This window comes from Leuresthes tenuis, unplaced genomic scaffold (genome assembly GCF_036924035.1).
Source record: "Leuresthes tenuis unplaced genomic scaffold, fLeuTen1.0.hap1 SCAF_6, whole genome shotgun sequence".
In the NCBI taxonomy this organism is placed as follows: Eukaryota; Metazoa; Chordata; class Actinopteri; order Atheriniformes; family Atherinopsidae; genus Leuresthes; species Leuresthes tenuis.
In genome coordinates, this window is record NW_027325360.1 from 30213618 (window position 1) to 30219969 (window position 6352).

Sequence of the window (6352 nt, forward strand, 5' to 3'; positions counted from 1 at the left end):
ATGAAGGACAAAGCAGTCTTAACTTGGTTTGAGTTAATGAATTCGTTTCATAGGAGAATCCGAATTCGTGCATAACTCATAAAATAGAGCTTATTTTCGGATTCCTGAAGAATGAGTCTGGTTCTTTCTCATAATACAAAGTTTGTTGTTTATTGTTGAAACTTCATCAGAAGTGAAGAAATAAATGAATGCCTATCAACAAATGTGGGATCTAAACTCTAGTGCTTCCTCTAAAATAATTTCCTTTCTCAATTTAGAAATGTGTGTGTGTAAGTCACAACACCCGTGACACCAAAACGGCTTTCTTTTCTCTACACTCTGCACTATGAGCACACACACCAAATCAGAAAGGCTTTTTTCTCTCTTTTCTACATTATGGACTGTGGGGACACAAAACCGCTCTCTCTCTTTTTTTTTTTTATCGTGTGCCAGGGCGTTGTCTCACGTATTAGATTATGCTTAAGATACGAATGGGTTTATCAGTCACATCAGAATCCATACATACTGATCCTCCCGTAATAAAATGGTCGGATCTTATCAAACACACTTTGTTTCTTGTGACAATCAAGTCAGCGAAACAGCGTATACACGTCAAGACACTGAATCAAGTTTGCCACAAGAACTCATAAGTTTGGCAGTATTGCTCTGCCGTCAGCAATCATACACCCATTTTATTTTCGTGAGACATGTGCAAGCACCTGTTCATCTACTGTTCTATCACTATGAATTAGTGATCTATTATCAATAAGGATACTTCTACAACTACTATCAAAGTATGTCCAGACTTCTTATGTTGTCAGTTGCTATATATGAATAAGTGGGTAGCTACTGACAAGCATTAAGCATGTCACACAGCCCAAACATATAACATTTCAGGACACACCACACAGTTAACAACCACAGTGAAGCGTGTCAAAGCCCAAACATGTAACATTCAACAGGACACTTACACAACACATTCAAATCAAACAGTCAGACAACATACAAGAACATATACCCCAGCCGGCATTGCTCCCTGCCTATTTTCGTACAGCACACTATGTGTGCGCACACCTTTATTCACAAACTCTTCAACTTATACTCTTTTACCGAAGCTGCTACAGCTCGATTGGCCGAATACCCTTTAATCCTATTTCGGTGAATTTGACATCTGCCTTACATATAACAGATTAGCGGTTTAGCAGTTTTAATTTAGTTTGAGTGAAGGAATTCATTTTATAGCAAAATCCGAAATCGTGAAGAACTCATGAAAGTAAGCTTATTCTCGGATTCCTGAAACTTTAGATTTGCTCTTTCTTTTACTGCAAAGTACAACGTTGTTTTTTTTGTTTAAATCTTTCTAGACATGGTAAATATTAAGGACAAAGCAGTTTTCACATAGTTTGAGTGAAGGAATTCATTTTATAGATAAAATCCCAAGAGTCTGCTGAGAAAAGAGAGTGAATGCGAAGTAGACTTTAACACGGCTATGGGAGCGAGCCGAGTGTGGGCTAACCGGGAGAATTGCTTGAAAGAAACGCGACACCGAATGAGCGATCAGAACAAAGCCTCAATACGGGATTCTCGTGGTGTTTTTGTTGCTGCCTTGTCTTTTGCACAGAGTAAAAGACAAGGCAGCCATCGAATAGGGCCCGATTGTTCCTAGTTGGTCAGCCGAGGAGCAAGGGGGGGGGGGAGCAAGCGTCTCAACCAAGCAAAGCTCACCATGGGGAAGGTGGCTATGCCAACTAGCCTGATGCCCTGCTCCCGCAGTGACGGATAATCGTACTCTGGTTTCTCTTCATAACGTACAAGTCTTTCGCCTTTTACTAAAGATTTCTGTGGAGAGCAGCACTAATGAGTTGTTTCTATTTTTGGCAGGCTTTACCTTTGCGGGTGAAGCCCTTTCTGTCTGTGCAAAAGAAATCTTCTTACTGTGCAGAGTGACTTCTCTGAGTAGAGTCGCCTTACTTGTTGCGACTGTGCCGATGTTCGAAGCTGGAGTGCAAAGTTGTTGCTTGAATGGTGCTTGCTGGAGCGTGCGGGAGTGCAAAGTTATACCATTTAAAAGGGCTGAAGTGCTCAGTGCTCAGTGCAGCGGGTGGGCGACACTCTGGCCACCTTGAAAACCGAGGTTACATCCACTACCAGGGGCAGCCCAAGTTCTGCCGCAAGTGTGGTGAGCATGGGCACCTGGTTGAGGCTTGTACCAAGGTGTTATGTGGGAAGAGCAGAGAAATTGGGCAAACTTTTGGAGAGTGTCCAAATGGCAGGAAATGTAATCTCTGTGGAGAATTAAATCACCTCTTCAGAGATTGCCCTAAATCTTTTGCCAACAAATTAAAGACGGTAAAGCCACAGTCAAGCCAACAAAGAGAAGGACCAAAGGTGGCAGTTGGTGAACAAAGTGAAGAGGTTGACCCAATAAATTCAAACTTCCCGCCAAAAGCTTGGATTGGAAGTGAGGAGCAAAAAGGGAAGGGGTCTGTAGAGGCCTCACCACTCAGTGTTGAAGTCTGTGAGAATTCACAGGCAGAGGGTGGAGCTACGCTAAATGAGGAGGAAGAGCAGACAGGTGAGTCTAGTGAAGATACTCACCTCCCCGAAGGTCAACAGCCAAAGAGGACGGCATCTGAGCCTCTGATTCCCCAGTTGTATCAGAGAAGAGGGGAAGGGTTAGGTCCCTTTCAGACAGTTCTTCAGTGGAAGAACCTAGAGTCTTCCCCTCCGACTCACCAAATGAGGTCTCCTTTTTAACTTCAGCTCTGCAATCAACCCCCAGGGACTCAAAGTTAAATGCAACATTGCGTCAGAGGCCAACACCGAGAGTCCGAAAAGGAAATATAGATCACCCTACTCACTTTTCACCTAAAGAAATGAAGGAAGAGCTAGTTTCCCAAGAAATAACCTGTGTGTAATTTGTTTTGATAACTTAGAAAAACGAAAATGACATACCTACTTTCCTTTATGCTTTTAATGGTTCTCACCTTCTCAACACTAAATGTGAGAAGTGTGAAATCAAAGACAAGAGCCCAGAGTATTTTATCCTTCTTAGACTCCATAAAATCAGATGTGTTTTTAATACAAGAATGTGGACTACCTTTTTTAAAAAACCATAGACAATGGGAGGAAATGTGGCCCCATTTATCGATATGGAGTGGCTCAAATCAAAATAAAAATGATGGTGTGGCCATTCTAATTAAAAATCCGCATGTTATGGTGAAAGGTAGCACAGTGGTGAGAGACGGACGGGCACTTTTAGCACACTTGAATTTTATGGGGCAAGACTTTAACCTCTTAAATATTTATGGTTTCAATGGAAAAAATGAAAGGTATGACCTTTTAGAAGATATACAGCTTTACATGCTAGGGCAAGTACCTTTAGTTGTAGGAGGGGATTTTAACTGTATCTTGAGCAGGAAAGACAGAAAAAGAGCAGGGGTAGATTTTAAAGTGGATAAGACTTCGATTTTACTTCAGGGCATATGCAGGGATTTTAAGCTTACTGACTGTTTTAAAACCATGCATCCCAGAGAGGAGGGCTTCACCTGGTTTAGTCATGATGGCACCAGAGCCTCTCGCATTGATTATTTCTTTACTAGAGATTGCCCACCCACTGATGTTAGATTAACCCCTGTTTTCTTTTCAGACCACCTTATGCTCTCCTGCACCCTTTCACCCCCTTCTGGTGTGACGGTAGGAAGTGGTCTGTGGAAACTCAACTGTTCCCTGTTGGAGGATGAAATCATAGTCAGTCAGTACAGGGAATGTTATAAAGAGTGGCAGACCCTTCAAGACCTCTACGAAACACATGCACAATGGTGGGAAATGGTGAAGGAAACGACCCAGACTTTTTTTAAACAGCAAGGTAAACGTAAAAAAAGGAAAGAGAATAGATGTATGATGGGACTACATAAACGCTTACAGCGCTACTTTAAACTAAATCAGTGTGGCATAGACTTTAAAGAAGAAATCAAAGATGTCAAAAAGGAAATGTCAGTTTCAGCAGAAATAAAGAGTAAAGGAATTTTTGTAAGAAGCAGGGAGCAGGAAATTGAGGAAGGTGAAAAATAAAGAAAGTTATAAATAAAAAGGAGTGTATTCAAAATCTAAAAAGAGAAGATGGGTTTTTAACAAAATCCACACAAGAGATGATTGAAACTGTACATACCTTTTATAGTAACATGTACAAAGAGAAACCAGTGCACTTGGAAACATCGGCAGAAATCTTAAAATTCGTTGACAAAACCGTAAAAGAGAATGCACACTTGACACAGAATTTTACTGCTTTAGAGTTAAAAAAATGCCTAACAGGTTTTAAGAGAAGTCGAGCTCCGGGTTTAGACGGGCTTCCTGCAGAATTCTATCTGACCTATTGGGACCTTTTATCATCAGACATTTTAGATGTTTTTAAAGATTTTGAAAAACTCGACCGACTGCCTGACAGTTTTAGAGTGGGAATAGTGACTCTACTTTATAAAAAAAATGATAAGACTGACCTAAAGAATTGGAGGCCCATCACACTTTTAAACTTTGACTGTAAACTTTTTAGCAAGGTTTTAGCGACACGGATGTCCTCTGTTTTAGAGGAGGTAATTCACCCAGACCAAACTTGTGCCATCTCAGGGAGACAACTCACCGACAGCCTCGTACTGATTCGAGACATCATTGATTACGCTAGAGACAGAAACACCCGGCTTGTCATCTTAAATTTAGACTTTGAAAAAGCATTTGATCGGGTCTCGCATCAATATCTCTTTCAGGTGTTGCAGCCATCGAAAAGGGCCCGATTGTTCCTACTTGGTGAGCTTTGCTTGGTTGAGACGCTTGCCCCCCCCCCCCCCCCCCCCCCCCCCCCTGCTCCTCGGCTGACCAAGTAGAAACAATCTATTCGATGGCTGCCTTGTCTTTTACTCTGTGCAAAAGACAAGGCAGCCACAAACACCACGGGAACACCGTATTGAGGCTTTGTTCTGACCACTCATTCGGTGTCGCGTTTCTTTCAAGCAATTCTCCCGGTTAGCCCGCACTCGGCTCGCTCCCAGAGCCGTGTTAAAGTCCACTTCGCATTCACTCTCTTTTCTCAGCAGATTAAAAGAAAGTTTCATCTTGGGCTCCCTGAAACTTCCATCCTGCACCGCTGTTTGCTTTTTCACAAGAGCAGAGGAGAGCGCACCGTTCCCAGCGGCACTGCAGTACCGGGTCGAGGCTTGGAGTGAACGGAGCAAGCTTCTTTTTCAACTCCTATTCTTAAAAATCCATTTAATATGTTGTCCTCGTATAGAGGACATATTAAACTGATAAGAACAGATACTACACTTGATCTTAGCCAAAAGGCCGAGAAGCGATAACTGTCCACTGTTTCAGGTCCGAGGGCCCTTGCTGGCACAATGCGCACTTGTAGCAGTGTTCTTTTTATGGCCATAGGTGGCCAGAGTGTCACGTTGCACCTCCGCCCACCCGCTGCACTGAGCACTCTTCAGCCCTTTTAAATGGTATAACTTTGCACTCCCGCATGCTCCAGCAAGCACCATTCAAGCAACAACTTTGCACTCCAGCTTCGAACATCGGCACAGTCGCAACAAGTAAGGCGACTCTACTCAGAGAAGTCACTCTGCAAAGTAGCAAGATTTCTTTTGCACAGACAGAAAGGGCTTCACCCGCAAAGGTAAAGCCTGCCAATAATAGAAACAACTCATTAGTGCTGCTCTCCACGGAAGTCTTTAGTAAAAGGCGAAAGACTTGTATGTTATGAAGAGAAACCAGAGTACGATTATCCGTCACTGCGGGAGCAGGGCATCAGGCTAGTTGGTATAGCCACCTTCCCCATGGTGAGCTTTGCTTGGTTGAGACGCTTGCCGGTTAGCCCACACTCGGCTCACTCCCATAGCCGTGTTAAAGTCTACTTCGCATTCACTCTCTTTTCTCAGCAGACTCTTGGGATTTTATCTATAAAATGAATTCCTTCACTCAAACTATGTGAAAACTGCTTTGTCCTTAATATTTACCATGTCTAGAAAGATTTAAACAAAAAAAACAACGTTGTACTTTGCAGTAAAAGAAAGAGCAAATCTAAAGTTTCAGGAATCCGAGAATAAGCTTACTTTCATGAGTTCTTCACGATTTCGGATTTTGCTATAAAATGAATTCCTTCACTCAAACTAAATTAAAACTGCTAAACCGCTAATCTGTTATATGTAAGGCAGATGTCAAATTCACCGAAATAGGATCAAAGGGTATTCGGCCAATCGAGCTGTAGCAGCTTCGGTAAAAGAGTATAAGTTGAAGAGTTTGTGAATAAAGGTGTGCGCACACATAGTGTGCTGTACGAAAATAGGCAGGGAGCAATGCCGGCTGGGGTATATGTTCTTGT

General features: G+C 42.5%; 3 non-coding genes across 3 annotated transcripts; 1 reads left to right on the top strand and 2 right to left on the bottom strand.

The window, feature by feature from the left end:
• The first annotated feature begins 1764 nt into the window (after positions 1-1764).
• On the top strand, positions 1765-1878 carry LOC140310633 (U5 spliceosomal RNA). Its single transcript, XR_011916685.1, has one exon. It is a non-coding gene; the product is annotated as a U5 spliceosomal RNA (small nuclear RNA).
• Positions 1879-5144: 3266 nt separating this feature from the next.
• On the bottom strand, positions 5145-5328 carry LOC140310409 (U2 spliceosomal RNA). Its single transcript, XR_011916483.1, has one exon. It is a non-coding gene; the product is annotated as a U2 spliceosomal RNA (small nuclear RNA).
• Positions 5329-5636: 308 nt separating this feature from the next.
• On the bottom strand, positions 5637-5750 carry LOC140310553 (U5 spliceosomal RNA). Its single transcript, XR_011916611.1, has one exon. It is a non-coding gene; the product is annotated as a U5 spliceosomal RNA (small nuclear RNA).
• Positions 5751-6352: the final 602 nt, after the last annotated feature.